We start from the raw sequence: 17,578 nt of genomic DNA on the forward strand, positions 1-17,578 counted from the left end.
CATTAACATGAGTTATTACATGTATACAGAAAAGAAAAATGCAGTTAAAAGAGCTAAGTAACAATCTCAAGGTCCAACACCAAGGAAATACTGGAGCCAATATTGAAAAACAATTAGCTCCATGTCCAACGTCTCTCCTTTTATCTTTACATTGCATAATCATTTTGTCCTAACACATTAAAATTGCTTTATACTTTGCTGGCATATATAATGCATATTTGAATTTTAAAATTTTAATCTCTTTATTAAAATTCTATGCTACATGTATTTCAAAGAATGTGGATTACACATTAGTGTTAGATTTGTATTAATATGCATTGTGAATGTAAGCAAATGGAAAAATCAATAAATGGAGGGAACATACTACATACACACTCTATAAGGCTAGACCAGGCAATATTTACACCACATCAACAAGCCTCTGAGGGGAAAATCAAAACTAATATATGATTGAGTGCTTAGGGAACATAAAATAGATTATGAATTTTTAAAAAGGGTTTTGAATTCCACAAATATTCAGTGGGCTCTCAAGGGGCATGTGGCTAATAATAAAAGGTACATTCTTGCATTAGTACTAATAGGGTTGGGCTGGATAGAGATAAGTACCATAACAGAAATATAGGCCCCCTAGATTTCCCGAAGGTCTGAGAAAAGTATTTTTAAAATCTATACTTCAGGAACCCTTCTTAAAATGGCCTTCCTCCATCTGTCTTCTGTCCATTAATGTTCGACACTCTTGAGTCGAGGAGTGCTGTCTTATTCTGTCTTCATGGATATGAGATTTTAGGGTAAGTACAGCATCTCTGGAACTTAGTTTGGATTGTACAAAGCTGCACTGCTTATTAACTGTGTGACTCTGGGCCACTTAACTCAACCATCTGTGTCTCAGCGTTCTTGTGGGTTGAGACTGGCATGGTAATAGTACCCATCTCATAGCCTTTACCTTATTAATGGCAAATTAAATAAGCCTGAGACAAGTTTAAATGACTTAAATTTTCATATTAGCATGCATTAATTGCTGCAGATGCTTTTCTGGGAGCAGGTTTTGCTCAGAGAAAATACATGAGTCAGAAGTGGAAACTTTTATTTCTGAAGTAAGGGAAGATGGTAGGAATATATACCATAGAATGTGTCCTGAAGAATTAAAGGGATTAAAACTACATATTCACACATAGTTAATTAGTTGTTGCCTAAGGAGCAACCACAGGACTACAGTGGCATACAATGGTAAATATTTATTTCTTGCATAAGCTTGTGGAGTTTAGATGATCTTGATAGGGCCTGTTGGGGTTGCTGTGTTTAGTTTAGTTGGACTCTATCTAGCATCTACAAAGAAGCTTAGGGTTCAGTGATAGTCTGGATATGGCTGGGATGCTCCATCTTAGAACATCGACATGTTTCCCTGCTCCCGTGACCAGGTACCTAGCTCAAGTACATACTTTTTATGGAGATGTGTACAAGAGGAAGTGCATGAGAGGGAGCCTGCATGCTCACTTCAGTAACACATATGCTAAAATTGTAACAATATGGAGAAGATTAGTGTGGCTCCTGTGCAAGGATGACATGCAAATTCTTGAAGCGTTCCACACTACTAGAAAGAGAGAAAGAGAAAGCCCCATCAAAGCGCTAGGCCACATCACATCCGCTAAGCCTGTCATTAGCCAAAGCAGATGTAGTAGGTTGACTAGTGGTTGCTAAAAACAGACGTCCACATTTCAGAACCTGTGAGAGTAAATTTGTTCAGTAAAAAGGTCTTGCAGATCTAACTGTTGAAGGAACTCAAGATGAGATTATCCTGGATAACTGTGGCTGGGGGGCCCTAAATCCAGAAATAGGAGTACTTAGAGAGAAGAGGGGCAGACACAGATGCAGAGGGAGGAACCATCTGAAGATAAAGGCAGAGACTGAAATGCTTGAAGCCATTACCAGTTGGAAGAGGGAAGGAAGCGTTCTTCCCTGGAGGCTTTGGAAGCAGTTAACCCGGATGATAACCCTGGTTTTGGACTTCTGCTGTACAGAACCGGAGAGAATATATTTCTGTTGCGCTAAACCACCAAGTTTGTGGCAACTTGTTATGACAGCCCTATAAAAGTAACGTAACAAGTACCACTTCTGGACTTAGATTCAAATAGCAAGGTAAGCAGTGCTCACAGTGAACAGGCTCTGCTCACATGTGCGGAAAAGGGCAGACCACAGAGAAGACTGAAGTACGGAGGCAATTCACTCAGTCAACCACATCTCAGGACTCGGCCCCTACTCCCAAGAAAATGAAAACACTTCATGACACTTTTGTTTTCTCAGTTCGATGAAACATGACAAAGAAACCACCATCATGTACTCACATCCTATATCATTTGATGTTATTTTGATTCATTACGTGTTCAGCAAAAGACTCAAAGGGAGCCCCTGTGATCTCTGCCTCCTAGTAAATCATATGGTTATTTTAATCTTCTTTCTTTAAATGTAGGTGGTACCTGTGACTTGTTTCCAACCAACAGAATATGGCCCAAGTGATGAGGCATGACTCCCATGATTATTTTACATATAAGACTTCATCTTGCCAGCAGACTTACTCTAGAGATTTCGCCCTTGCTGGTTTTGAAGAAGTAAGGACCTATGTTAGGACTTTCACATAGTGAGTTGCTGATGGAAGCTTCAAGGATCTGAGGGAAGCCTCTAGCTATGAGCCAGCACGAAGCCACAGAATTTCTGCAGACGCATGGAACTGAACTCTGCCAACAACCTGGGTCAGCTTGGAAGTAGATTCTTCCCAGTTGAGCCTCCAGATGAGAACACAGTTCAATGACACACATTGCAGCCTTGCAATATCTGGAGCAGAGGGCCCAGCTAAGCTATGATGCCTAGATTCCTGACTCATAGAAACATTGAGATAATGAATGTGTGCTATTTTAAGCTGCTAAGATTGTAGTAGTGCATTAAGCAGCAAAAAAACAATATAATATGTAAAGGAACATTTTCATGCTTGTCAATCATAGATTGGTCTCAATATTTAAGGAATGAATGCACCATAAGCTACAATTCTAAGATTTCTTTGTTTCTAAATCTGGCACAGAAATTTATTTAGGTAAAAGGGACAGTGATGAACTTCGGGCATGTGAGGTAAAGAAGTAGTATAGAACAATAGTAGAAAACCACAACCATTGAAAAGGGAGATTTATATTTGGTAGTGAACAAAAAGTTGGATAAAAAGATTAACTCTCTTTGTAAATCTAGAGATTTTTTCAGATGAAAGGGGGTAGTAGATTCATTTTGAAAAAGACTCCATGACTAATGAATGGAAATCATAAAAATGCAGTTAACCTTCTAAGTAACTAAATATGGACAATTAGGGAATAGGCTACCAGGTAAAATGGTGAGTTTTTTGTTCCTGGATAAATTTACACAAAGGTTGAATGAAAGCCTATCCCTGATGTCATGGGGGTGGGCACATGAGATGATAGATAGATACATAGATAAATAAATGTATAAATGGATGGCAAGGTAGATGGATAGTTGGATAGATGGAGATATAATATAAAGAGAGTGATACATGGATATGTGGAGGAGAGTTGGGTGGATAAATGAACAGATACAGCTATGATTATATATTTTACAGATTAATAAAATAGATAGATAGATAGATAGATAGATAGATAGATAGATAGATAGATGATAGATAGATAGAAGATAGATGAGAGAGGAAGAGAAAGGCTTAGCTGGATAAGTGAACAAGTAGATGAATGGATGGATAGAGGGATGAATGTAGGGACAGATGGAGAGATAGATGCACAGATAGATGTACAGACAGCTAGCTAGCTAGACACAGATTCATAGACAGGTAAAGAGGATTTTCGGGAGTTTTTTTTCAACCTTCTTCTTTCTTGAGTTCTAGAAAATTTCAAGTGTTTTCTTCATACTGCTATCTTGCTTTGGGGATGAAAATACTGTAAGTAGTGTAAACTTCTTTGCTAAAAGCGTTAGAAGTATGCTATATACTGTGAGCAAGGGGGAGTGATAGCCCATTTATCAATCAATCTCCTTCCTCTCAATGGTTGATATATTTCTTTTCTAGACTAATTTGTTTGTTGGATGGTGAGTGAATTACAAGCAGCACACGTTGGAATGCTTACTCTATCAAAACAGAAGTCAGCTGCTTTCTACAGCAATGGGTGATGCCAGCTGGCTAAAGAATGGCATTGGCTCCAGCTGTGTTTTGAAGCTACACATTTCATGTTTTACAGTCCAATCAGATGCACTGGCACTGAATGAAATGGGTCCAGAAAATACAAGAGAGGATGACATGAATAGGAAGAGGATAATGCTATGTAGTGAAATAGATTCTAGTCAAGATTCCAGTTAATCGGTCACATTACACACAAATATTCACAGTTAATAACGTGAAGCATTATTTCAGTTTCTATAAATTCTTTCATATGTAGATTTTAGTTAAATATATATATTATATATATTCATGAACAAGTTGCACAAGTAAAAAAAAATATGAAGAGATGTCATCTTTGGATTTGTCTCAATTGAATTTTAGCAAATTATTCTTGTATTTCTTTAGGATTTAAATGCATTCAAATTTTAATTTTGTTTAATGTTACAAAAAACGGAGTGACTTTTGGATTTTGAGTAAGTAAATATTAATATAAAGTGTATACATCAACCAAATCTTAATTCTTTCAATACTCTAATGTTTTCATTCATCCATTCAAATACTGAGCACCAACTATGTGCCCCAAACTAGGATGAGCATATTATAGAAAGTGAACGTGTCATAACCATTACACTCAGGAAATTACAAGATGAAAGGAAACATAGGAGTAAATGTTAATGACACATGGTGGGTACTAGAATAAAGGATTTTACTATATGGCAAAATCTCAAAGAAAAGGAATAATCAATTATCTTTTGAGACTGGCAAAAATTGGTTAGAGCAAATACTATGGTTTGGCCTCTAGTGTGAGTGGAAATGACCAGGAAGAGAAAAGCAGAATGGCAGAAAGGATGCCAGGCCAGGAGGCAGCATGATGAATGTTTAGAAGTCATGGTCATTTGGGGGAAGAGTGAGTAAACTGGGATACATTCTTGCCCAGGGACATCTTTCGATGCAGTACAGAATTAAATGGAGAGAGATGGAATATGAATGGGAAGGAGGGAGAGAAAAAAAAAGAATGAAATGAAAGAAAAAAAGGAAATGCAAGTAAACTAAACTAGAATGTGAGCAAGGGGAAATGAAGAGAACTAAGAAGAGGAAGAAGACTCAGGTGTGCAGATGTGAAAAAATCAATTATCACTTTCATGTAGTATTTTCTGCAACTAAAATAAAAGATGTATCTAGTCATGTGTTTTTGTGTTGTGACTATATTTTAATTTTTAAAATAAAACTGAATCATTAGAAAAATGACACCCAATTATGTAATTTCTAGGGTTAATTTCATGATATCCCCTCTTTATATTCTAGGATTTTCAGAGGGATTTTTAACAATTATTTATTTATTTGGGAGAGAGAGAGAGAGAGAGAGAGAGATCATGAGTGGGTTGGGGGAATGGGCAAAGAGAGAGGGAGAAGCAGATTCCCTACTGAGCAGGAAGCCTGACATGAGACTCAATCCCAGGATCCTGAGATCACGATCTGACCTGAAGGCAAGAGGCTTGACCGGTTGAAACAATCAGGCACCCCTTCCAAGGGAATTTATAACAGCTCTGTTATTTATTACTTATATTCATCCGCCCATCATTTACTCTACTATCACATAATTCATATATTCATTCAAAAAGGTTTTATGAGCCTCTTTGAATCCAGGAATAATGTCAGATATTAGGGATATGATATTGGATAAAATGGTCCAAGTCCTTGCCTTCTAATGATACTGCCTTTTCTAACTGAAATGACATCAGACTTAAGAAGAAGATGCAAATTAGAACACAAAATTTCAGATTTTTTTGCTTGCCATTTAGAATTGTCATCACCTCCTGTAATTACTTTCATAGACACTGACTCTTACTTTGCCTCTGGAGAGTTCTGATTTGTCCAAAATGACCCGGTTCCATTTTTCTGAATGCAAATTCAGATATTTGTATAAGATGGTTTTGTATGTTTATTCTCTTTGTGATTCATTTTAGGCCACTTTGCCAAGGCCTTTAATTGAATAAAATTGTTATCCCTATATTTATCTAGTTATAATAATCAGTACCCTTAATTTTTATGCCAACTTTTCTCCATAAGCTGCCACAGGAGGGTAATGGCAATTGAAAAGCTACAAAGAGGTGGGAATAATTATTGTGACCAGCTTGTCATCAGAACAAATTCTATTAATCCTCAGAGAAAGTCCTGCCAATCCAGCAACATGTCTTTCCCACTGGGAGGGTAAAGCTCCTCATCCTTTTTCCCTGCCTTCTCTAAATTGCTGCCCCACATTTACTGTTGCAACTACATTATTGGCCAGTGACCTGATATTTTTCTCCTGCCTGCCAAATGGTTAGGAACCACAAACAGGCTGCTTCCCTTTCTCGAGGCAAAATTACCATACACAAACATCCGACTCAGGATAAGTAAATTACCTTGGTCAATTGATTTACAATTTATCTGGGGCAAGGTTTTGATAGAGATATTAAAAGGGAAGTAAAATTTATAATACTGACATAAAGCCCAGAATCCACTGCTTCTGCCAAGAGCAGCCGTATACTCCACTCCACCAGGCAGGTTAACTCAGCATTTTGGCTACCTGGATTTTTCCATTTCTAACAGCTTCATCTATGCTTTGGGGTTTAAATAACCTTCTGATAAGGCCTCATGTCCCTAGTAGAGTACAGCCTTGTGCATATGAGAACAGCAGCTCCATATTCTCCTGGGTGTGCCTTGGAATCCTATAACCCAGTCCCTTCCTTTGATTCCTCCTATTCTCCAGTAGGTGGTAGACAAGCAGTACTGTGACTACTTACTTAAGCTGCCAGAAAATGTGGGAATAGAAACCAGGGTGTTTTTCCCCAGGCAAGGAATAGATCAGGATGCATTATAGGCTGTTGCTGCTTTCTTCCTAACTCTTGTTTTGGTCATCAAATCCTCTCTTAAATGTATCCAGTCACATTTTTGTAAACCATTACGAATGCTGGTCCAGTCGTACTATTCTAAAATAAAATAAAAGAACACAAAAATAATAAAAGAACAAACTAAATACTCTTCTCGCAGATGGATTGTTTTGGTTGTGGAGATATAGATATTTTGTGAAAATCAAGTTAAAGATAAACAATGCCAGATCCCAGACTGCAGGCTGGGTCCCTCCTCACATCTTATATTTATTCGGTGTAGGTAATAACACATGACAGACAGAAGATGCTTACTAAATTTACGTTACATATAGTTTCTAAATTTTCCTGCTAGGATTTGAGAGTAGGGGTGGAGGGCTGGAGAAAAGAGAAGACAAAGAGAGGGAGGACAGTAGGACATGGCATATTGAGGAATATGATCATGGATTATCTTTAAACTGTTGACAATTTACTAAACTGTTACTATTTACTGTTTAAGGTTTATTTTATAGTATTACTATGGAGTATGGAATTTTCACATTGTCCAGGTGACAGATCTTTTTCTCATGGGAAAATAATACAGTATCATTCTTGTTAAGAAGAGTCCAACAAATCAAACCATTATCTTTTTGATTAACATACTACATCTAAAAACATCTTTCTTAGGATAGTGTCCGTTCAATCATCATGGAACTTTCAATTACTTGAGAACATAAGGAATCAAGTGTCAAAAAAAAAATAAAAAACAAAGATTTAAATATACGCAAAAATCAAAGTTTAGTAACTATAAATATTCTCCTACGCTGTGCTTTCTCGATAATCAAGGTTAACTAAAAAGTATGCCTTCCTCTGGACCCAAGAGTAATCATTATTAAAAGTAAAAGAGAAAACACCAAACATTGGCTTGGCTATGGTGGTGTTTTGTGCGCTGTGTGGGTGTGCCATCTGTTTCAAATCTTCAACCTTTATTCATAATCCTCATGTCATTGACTTGTTTTGTATCTACTTCTTTGTATCCAAATTCAACCTCCCTGTTTGCCTGTATCCTTAAACTCTATTTCTACATATGCTTTCTTCTCCAGTTGACATCTAGACTTTTTTCTTGGCCTCATATGGCCTGTAAGTTTTCTTGCAAATATTATGTACTTAATAATGCCCTATTATATTAAATTGTATTCATCTTATTTCTGACTATGCTGTATAACAATATTGGGACTGACTTCACCTTACCTGCTCATTTTACCTGTTCTCTTGATTTTTAACAGATATCGTGTATTAACACCTGCCTTCATCCTCAGAGTTTGTAGTACCTCCATGGAAAATTTAAATGTACTAATCATTTGTTCATGCTCTCTATTCTATGGACACACTATTCATTCCGTCTTCAAGATACACATTCCTAAACCCCATCTTCCCCAATATGCCATGAAGTCCATGATCCCTATGGCACAAGTCAGGGTATATAAATGAGGAAATGATCTTGCTTGAATTTAACTTTCACAAATCAGATTGGAGACAGTAAGATTTCAAGACAGAGAATTTCCTTAAGATGTGCTTGACCCTTAGTAAAAGCAGGATTTTCTTTAATAGTTTGGTGTCCATTTATCCTTCTTGTTCTAATGGACGTTTACATTTCATTTTTTTTTCTTTTTTTTTTGTAAATTTATTTTTTATTGGTGTCAATTTGCCAACATATAGAATAACACCCAGTGCTCATCACATCAAGTGCACCCTCAGTGCCCATCACCCAGTCACCCCTACCCCCTGCCCACCTCCACTTCCCCCACCCCTAGTTTGTTTCCCAGAGTTAGGAGTCTCTCATGTTCTGTCTCCTTTCTGATATTTCCCACTCATTTTTTCTCCTTTCCTCTTTATTCCCTGTCACTATTTTTTATATTCCCCAAATGAATGAGACCATGTAATGTTTGTCCTTCTCCGATTGACTTATTTCACTCAGCATAATACCCTCCAGTTCCATCCACGTCGAAGCAAATGATGGGTATTCATGGTTTTTAATGGCTGAGGAATATTCCATTGTATACATAGACCACATCATCTTTATCCTTTCATCTTTCAATGGACACCGAGGCTCCTTCCACAGTTTGGACATTGTGGACATTTCTGCTAGAAACATCGGGGTGTAGGTGTCCCGGCGTTTCACTGCATCTGTATCTTTGGGGTAAATCCCCAGCAGTGCAATTGCTGGGTCGTAGGGCAGGTCTATTTTTAACTCTTTGAGGAACCTTCACACAGTTTTCCAGAGTGGCTGCACCAGTTCACATTCCCACCAACAATGCATGAGGGTTCCCCTTTCTCCACATCCTCTCCAACATTTGTGGTTTCCTGCCTTGTTAATTTTCCCCTTTCTCACTGGTGTGAGGTGGTATCTCATTGTGGTTTTGATTTGCAATGTAGATGTCATTTGGTTTGTAATGTAGATGTCTCAGGAGTAATAGCATCTGTAGCAATAGGATGGTGGGTGACAATGCCAAACTTTACTGAGCCTGGTAATCATGGAAAACATGACAGTTAAGGAAACTCTCCCACATTTTGTTCTTGGACCTGGCTTGCTCTAAAAAAAGCACTCTTTTACATATGACTCAGCTAAAATTCATGGATGTCCCCTTTGCTTACCTGTGACAAAGCTAGACACAGACCTACAAATTCCTATTTATCGTCTTATAAATGAGTGGCTGAATTGCTTTGGTCCCACTAATAAGTCAGAACTGAGTGCTTATCAACTGACTTTGATCAGGATTCTCCACTATCTCCCACGCTCCTGAACTGTGACCCATCCTCAGCCTGATCCAGTGTAACAGCCCTTCTGCTATGGACCTTCTTAAGAACAGGTTGGCTTTCCAGGTAAACATTCACTAACCTACCACCCAATCATGCCGTACTTCTCACACCACTTCCCTAAACCTAGTTTCCTAGTCTCCCATGCTCTTCTGTGAAACGGAAGCCCCTTTCTCTCTAATCTTTGGATTGACAGCAGGTCTCTTGGTCAGAATATTCTTCCTATTGCAACAGACTCTCTCCCCCCATTGCAAAAGTTACTTTAATCCATTTTGCACTAAACCTTTGGAATAAAGTCTCTCCATATCTAGATACAGAGTTTGGTTTTTATTCAATAGTTTCTGGTACTATGACTTGGATTAAGATTGGGTCACGCCTATGGATTCCCACATCCTCACACAGGATATGGTACCTTGTGTGTCCTTTGCACTCCCTCGCTGCTAAGCAACTCAGGGATCCTTGAGTGAGTTCAATTTTCAAACCAGTGTCCCAGACATCTTTTCTGTTGAAGTAGTAAGGAGTTACTTTGATTTTTTTTTTTTTTTTCAGGTGGAGACTATTCTATTTCCCCTTCTCTGAGGCCTCTTTTGTTTTTCCTAGATTCCCCACATCTGGAGATCATTCAGGGCATGATCTTTTCCTTTGGTCCAGAGATTTCCCAAGGAGTTTCCCACAGCTCTCCATCCCAGGGATTGTGTAAGAAATTAGTCAATGGAATTTTACCCTAGCTACTTTAAAGTTTTCTTTTGTTTTTCTTTTTCTCCTTTGGTTTAACTATCTGTTAATCCCATAGGTAACTCTCGCTCTTAATCCTCCCTCTTCTCCTAGGGACTATATGATTTGCTCTTATAGCACTAATTCAGTCTAATACTTCCAATAATGGTACTATATGCCATTTTTCTGCAGCTCTCCTGAATCCTAATCTCTGACCCCTTTCAATACCTCTTCCTACTTCATCCCCTTCTCCTCACTTCAGCCCTTCGATTCCCTGTAGTCATTTGAATTTAAGTCCTCTTCCTCTAATAGTGGCTCTCAATAGGCTCAAAGATCCCAAGAGCAACCTGTTTCCTAGAGGAAATAGGAAAGATATTTTACCCCCTCAGAAGGACTTTGGAGACACAAAGGTAGCCTTGTGTTCTCTCCTCAGTCCTTGACCTAAAATTTAGTTCACGGGATCCCTGGGTGGCGCAGCGGTTTGGCGCCTGCCTTTGACCCAGGGCGCGATCCTGGAGACCCGGGATCGAATCCCACATCAGGTTCCCAGTGCATGGAGCCTGCTTCTCCCTCTGCCTGTGTCTCTGCCTCTCTCTCTCTCTCACTGTGTGCTTATCATAAATAAATTAAATTAAAAATAAATTTAAAAAAATAAAAAATAAAAAAAAATAAAATTTAGTTCACATTCTCCCTAGGATTATACATCATGACAAATGCACTCTTATAGGTTTCCTTCATAATTATTAGTAAGGAGCAAAATCAACTTGCCCCATCTTCCAGAAAAACATTCTTTGTGAAAATGAAGAGGTGGGGGAAAGGACAAGAATCAAGTCTTTTATATAAACCAGTAACTTTGCATTCTGGGGTATATGCCTAAAACATGGTTAAAATTTTAGAGTTGAAGCTATAGTCTTGTTATTTTTGTCTGTCTATATGAGTATGTATGCATGTATATACATATATGTAGTATTTTCTTACCTCTAAGTGGTATTATCAACTGAGATTATATAACCCCTTTAAAGAGCTCTATTATAAATGGTTTAAAAATAACTAAGTAGTTACACAAACTGAATATGCTTAAAATTCCCAGAAAATAATGAAATTGAGCTTACTCTAAAAATTTTTATTTTAATAGTAATTATGTTTTGTAGTATGTTAGCTTGCAGATAGTTTTCAAGAATATTTTTAGTAATTTATCACCTTAAACTTGCGAAAGTAAGTATACGTGGAATGCAGGATATGTTTTTGTTACAAAAAAAGAGATAATTTTTCCTAAGGTAAATCACTATTTTATTCAAGAATGAGAAAGATAAACTGCAGAAAACACACAAATAGATATGGAAAGTTGTGGGAGGTTTGTGGAAATGGGATTTTATTTACTATGATCGACACTGGCTAATTTTGAGGGTTTATTTCTAATATTCCTAAATGAGACTTAGCATAAAATATTATACTCATAAAAAAAACTAGGGTTTGGTTTTCTCTTTGTTATAATGACAAAAAGATTTTGGACTACTAGTCTTCTCCTTAATAAGAGTTTGTAAGATATTTTTCTTTACATTTTTAGTTGTCTGCCCGGAAGGCAAAGATTCTACACCTAATAGAAAAAAGATTTGTGCATAATCCTGTCTTTGAGATTCCTAGGAAATCTTTGGAAAAATCACAAAATATTTGTTCTTTCACTTTGTAAAAAGATAGATATGTATTAAAATAAGTTTATTTGATACATCATGAGATTCATGGAGGTGTTGTTCTGATACTTAACCATCCATAGGTTAGATTTGGGTAAAATATTATTAATGTAAGTATTTCAGAAATCGTATAAAGCTCCTGGAGCTCTAACAAAGTCTTTGCTGTCCATGATGTTTTTTTTTTTTTTTTTTTTTTTGTCCATGATGTTTTTAATTGTTAGAGTCCTAACGATGATTTGTCTGATATTAAATAATATTATCTTGTTATCAATCATAAATCCAGCTATTTTATAAAATGTACCATCCACAGAAACAAATGTCCTTGCCAATCACCTTCTTTTTATAATAAGCTTCTATCAGTCATTTTATTTTTTTTATTTTTTTAAGATTTTATTTATTTATTCATGAGAGACACAGAGACAGAGGCAAAGACATAGGCAGAGGGAGAAGCAGGTTCCCTGTGGGGAGTCTGATGTGGGACTTGATCCCAAGACCCCGGGATCATGCCCTGGGCCAAGGGCAGACACTCAACCACTGAGACATTTAGGCACCTCTTATTCATTTTAAATCTTTCCAAACAATTTTTTGTTTTACTGTAATTATTCCAAGATTGTGCTTACAATCAGCTACAGACCAGAATTCAACTAAAAAGGACTTTGTCAGAGACCCATGGTAAAGACTGTGCCAGGTACTTGTGAGCCCAGTTTTGATGACACTGCTTAACTAATTTTAAGACCCTACCACAGAATGAAGTCAGGGTTCTTAGAATTCTAATTGAGAAGCTGATAGATTCATTAGACTGCTAACCCAAGATGGTTGAGACAAGAATTAATTGCACAGGACTAAAAGAACTGACAAGAGATGATAATGGGCTTCATTTGGAATACTGCTGATGCTTTAATGTCCAATTTTCTGGAAATAAGGAACCTCTTTCTCTTTTCTCTGAAGCCATCTATAACTCATAACAATTTAATATACTTTACTTTTATAAAAGGAAATGAAACATCAATATTTTTCTCCCTGCCCGGTCCCCTCCAGAATTTTGTACTCTCTTAAACCTTTATTTGCATAGGTTCAACAAGAATCTGGCCTCCTTGTTAACAGAACATACTGGAAGCATTGATTATATAACCAAAGATTTGAGTGAAATGTTATATTTGAGAATGATACTTGATTCAGATAGAAATAGACACTTTCAAAAAACTGTGGTTGACTTCATGGAACCATGATTATTATTTTTTAATTTAAATTCAATTTGCCAACATATAGGACAACACCGAGTGCTCATCTCGTCAAGTGCCTTTCTTAGGGCCCATCACGCCATCACCCCATCATGCTCATAAAGCTCTTCTGGGAAAACTGGCTTGGTACCCAGCTTAGAGTGTTCACAGCCTTACACATGACAAAGGAAAGTAACTTGTCAGCAAATTCAGGAAACTCAAATATTTTGAGGTCATTTGTAAAGAAAGGAATATACCCAAATTGATAGATACTACGTGTGAAATCTTGTGATGAGTTCTTGTGTTGGCTTCCTAGCTTCAAGAGACTTTTAAAATTGGATATGAGGGCAGCCCCGGTGGTGTAGCAGTTTAGCGCCGCCTGCAGCCTGGGGTGTGATCCTGAAGTCCCGGGATCGAATCCCATGTCAGGCTTCCTGTATGGAGCCTGCTTCTCCCCCTGCCTGTGTCTCTGCTTCTGTCTCTATGAATAAATAAAATCTTAAAAAAATTAAAAAAATGGATATGAGATTCTTTATGAAAACATCTAGCAAAACAAATTTATAAAAGCCTATGTATATGTTATCATTTTTGTAGTACTTACATAAATAATCAGGCCAAACTGTAATGAGCTTCATTTTATGATCAAAAATAATCACTCTTTGGTGTTACCTTTGATCAAAAAGAGGTTAACTATAGAGAGAAATTTTGTGTTTCAGTGAAAAACTATAGAACACTCTAGTGGATTACCAGATTCTGGCACTGTTCATCAGCTGGCAGCTAAATCTGCCCTTCTTTGTAATTTGCAGGCAACTGCTAGATATGAAAAAAAAACATTTTGTTACCTACCCATAAACTGGATCAAAATCTGTTATTTTACGCACAGTGTCATTCTTTGGCAAAATTTCAATTCTCCCAGTTTCTTTCAATATCTGGTTAAAGTCCTCCAAACACACATAGCCATTTTTTCTCCCTCCCTCCTGACTTAGTGACACTGAGAACTAAAACCTGACTGCCCAGATCTTTATTGGAACTTTAGGTTGCCTGCAGGTTGACTCTTCTCTCAGATCTGAAGAAGCACTATGTGACATAAAGTTCAAGGACTTGATATATACCTCAGAGGACCCATCACTGCAGCCAACCATGCATGCGTAGGCTAGACTTCTCCCTCTACTAGCTGCTGCCTGGGTCATAAGAAACTCTGGTAAAATGTTCAGGTCATGCATGCCTTATATGCAAGGTAACCATGGCTGTCAAAAACACCAAAAGCAACCTCTTAGCTTTAACAACCCAAGGGGCATGCTACAGAATAGAAAAATTTTAGTCCATTAGCTTCTTAAACTCCTATGTTAATATTTCAGTTTTGCATTGTAGGCACCCCTCTTTTAAGATGCAAAAAGCAAATATTTGTCACCACTTCTCAGTAGATGGATCAACTGATTTTGCAAAAGCAATGTCTACCAGAGTCCTCAGGAGACTATTTCTTAGACCCTCCTTTGCCCCACTTAGGAGATCAGATTCCTTTGAGCTGCTCTGCAAAGAATGCATATTATGAGTCTTGCATAGAGGAGGGACTGGCATGTTGAAGTTTACCTAAACCTTGTGACTCTGGAAAACAGGGAACGTTAATAAAATCTCCCCACTATTGTATTTGGAAAAAATTTGTCATGAATAAACACTCTTTCTCTATTACTTAGAGAAGACAGGATACCCCCTTGTTTACCTTTGGTAAGGCCAAACACAGACCTACATTTCTCATTATCATTCTTTGCTTCATAAATGAAGAACTGAACTCTTTTGTCCTCATTGATCAATTGTGATAAAATGCTTGAGAACCAAATTTTGGTAAAGTTTCTTTTCTCTCTAGGACCCTGAATTTTGACTCATTTTCAACAAGAGCCGGCATAAACCCCTCCTTAATACACACACACAATCACATACACACACAGAACAGTCTGACTTCAAGGTAAATAATTTTTTGGTCTACTATCCCATCATGGCACATTTTCATTCCAATATCCCAAACGTGGTTCTTTCTAGACTTGAGTACTCCTCTTTATAAAATAAAAGTCTTTTCTTTTTCCACCTAGCCATTGAAAATCTTGCAGATCTCATAGTCTTATATCTTCCTTGTTATAATAACCTCTTTCTTTGACAAGAGAACTGTAGTATCAGTTAATCTTAGGGTTGTATATGGCTTCAAATTTGGCCTGGTTCAATGGCTTTCGATATCATTTCAACTGCAAAATTCTTTGAAGAAACAATAACACAGGTCTTGACTGTGGAGAACATGCAATAGAGACTGATTGTATATGAGTTTTGGGTTCCAAATCATCATCAACAACAACAAAAAAAAGTGAATTTTGAATACTTAAAACTATACAAAAAAATCTTTTACAAAGACCTGCTTTTTAGGTCAACACTTAATTTCTTAATAAGCAACAGAGCCAAATTTTCCTATATCAGTGGGTAGATGATATGTTTTTGGTTTTGCACTAAGCAATTGGTTTGAATAGAGAAGCCATATGAAAAATGTATTTCTTTAAATTCTAGAATCATACTCAAGGCTGTAAGATACCCACAGAATAAACAATACATAGAAATTTAGAAAAACACTTACCAGTATCTTCCATTTTCCTCTAAGTATACACTCACTGACTTACCTAAAATTTACTTTTAATAGGTTAAACTCATGTTTTGATGTGACTACACTGTATTAGAAGCTGCTTTTGGGGACACCTGGGTGGCTCAGCAGTTAAGCATCTGTCTTCAGCTCAGGGAGGATCCTGGGGTCTTAGGATCGAGTCCTGCATCAGGCTCCCTATGTGGAGCCTGCTTCTCTTTCTGCCTGTGTCTCTGCCTCTCTCTGCATATCTCTCCTATTCATAAGTAAATAAAATCTTGAAGAAGAAGAAGAAGAAGAAGAAGAAGAAGAAGAAGAAGAAGAAGAAGAAGAAGAAGAAGAAGAAAGAAGAAGAAGAAGTTGTTGCTTTTGTTGAAATAAGAGTGGTGGGTTCATAGTGGGTGGGTTCACCCACTAAACTCTTCAACTTCCCCTTAACTCCTCAGAATCCAGAACTTCTCTTGAGCATTAAATTAAACCCCCTGATCTAGCCCAGCCACCACTTCAAAAATGGAGACAATGCTAGTCTCACTACTGTGTTAACATACACAATATTTTCATTATCTTTTTCAATCACATGGGCTTCCTCATACACAAAATTTCTATATTGCTGCTACTTTGGTGCCTACTAAAAATTGCTTCAAAGAAGTTTGGAATTGTCAGGTTCTTTTAAAGAAGGTCAAGAGCCTCTGGGATCAGAAATAGATGAAGGCTGTAGTTTTTCTTTTGTAAACCCAACTAGAAATTGACATGCTGCTCTGAAAATAAGACTTTTGCTAAATTCTATCAAAATGACAAACATTAATTAGCAACCAATCATGAGAACAGCTGTTGCATCTTTTGATGTAAGCTTAGGGGAGTCCCTGCTCTCTGCCCATAAGTACTGTGACAAGCAATTTTCATGGGGGTGAAATTCTGGGGCACCAAATCACGTGAAACTCAGGACCTAAGATACCACTCAGAATTGGTGTTGCTAAAATCTTATAACCTGTTTGTAAACTGGAACCTGGATCATCTTTCTAATAAATCCCATAAGAATATAGTTTCAGGCATGGAAAATAGTCTTTAACATCTTTTATGCCAGTTAACAAATCCCTAGATACAGATTCTGATATTTAAAATTTTGCCTATTTGTCCTAGACTAACATACCTGATTAGGTATTTCAAAAACTATATAAATATTCTTGGATTGTATCCTGAATAATATGCTTCAAATGCTGACTTCCATAGTGTATAGAATAAAACACATTTATTCAGAATTATTTTAAAGTGATCCAGACAGTAAGAAAACAGACCCAAGGAAACTAAAAAGTTAACAGATGTTCCAAATGCCATAAAATTACCTTAGATTCAAGTTATACCTAGAAAAACATTTAGTCTACTTTTTTTTTTTATTCATTGATTTGGTTTTAGTCAAACATGTAGTCTTCCCTAGAGTAAGGAAAGTATCTTAAATATCAAGAAATCTCTGTCCGGGGATCTTTCTAATATATAGGTTAAATATT

The 17,578-nt window shown here is 37.1% G+C and overlaps 1 non-coding gene across 1 annotated transcript; it reads left to right on the forward strand.

Annotated features, from left to right (window-relative positions):
- Nucleotides 1–1,486: 1,486 nt before the first annotated feature.
- On the forward strand, nt 1,487–1,593 carry LOC112654260 (U6 spliceosomal RNA). Its single transcript, XR_003132908.1, has one exon. It is a non-coding gene; the product is annotated as a U6 spliceosomal RNA (small nuclear RNA).
- Nucleotides 1,594–17,578: the final 15,985 nt, after the last annotated feature.

The sequence above is a fragment of the Canis lupus genome, chromosome 3 (assembly GCF_003254725.2).
Source record: "Canis lupus dingo isolate Sandy chromosome 3, ASM325472v2, whole genome shotgun sequence".
Taxonomy (NCBI): domain Eukaryota; kingdom Metazoa; phylum Chordata; class Mammalia; order Carnivora; family Canidae; genus Canis; species Canis lupus.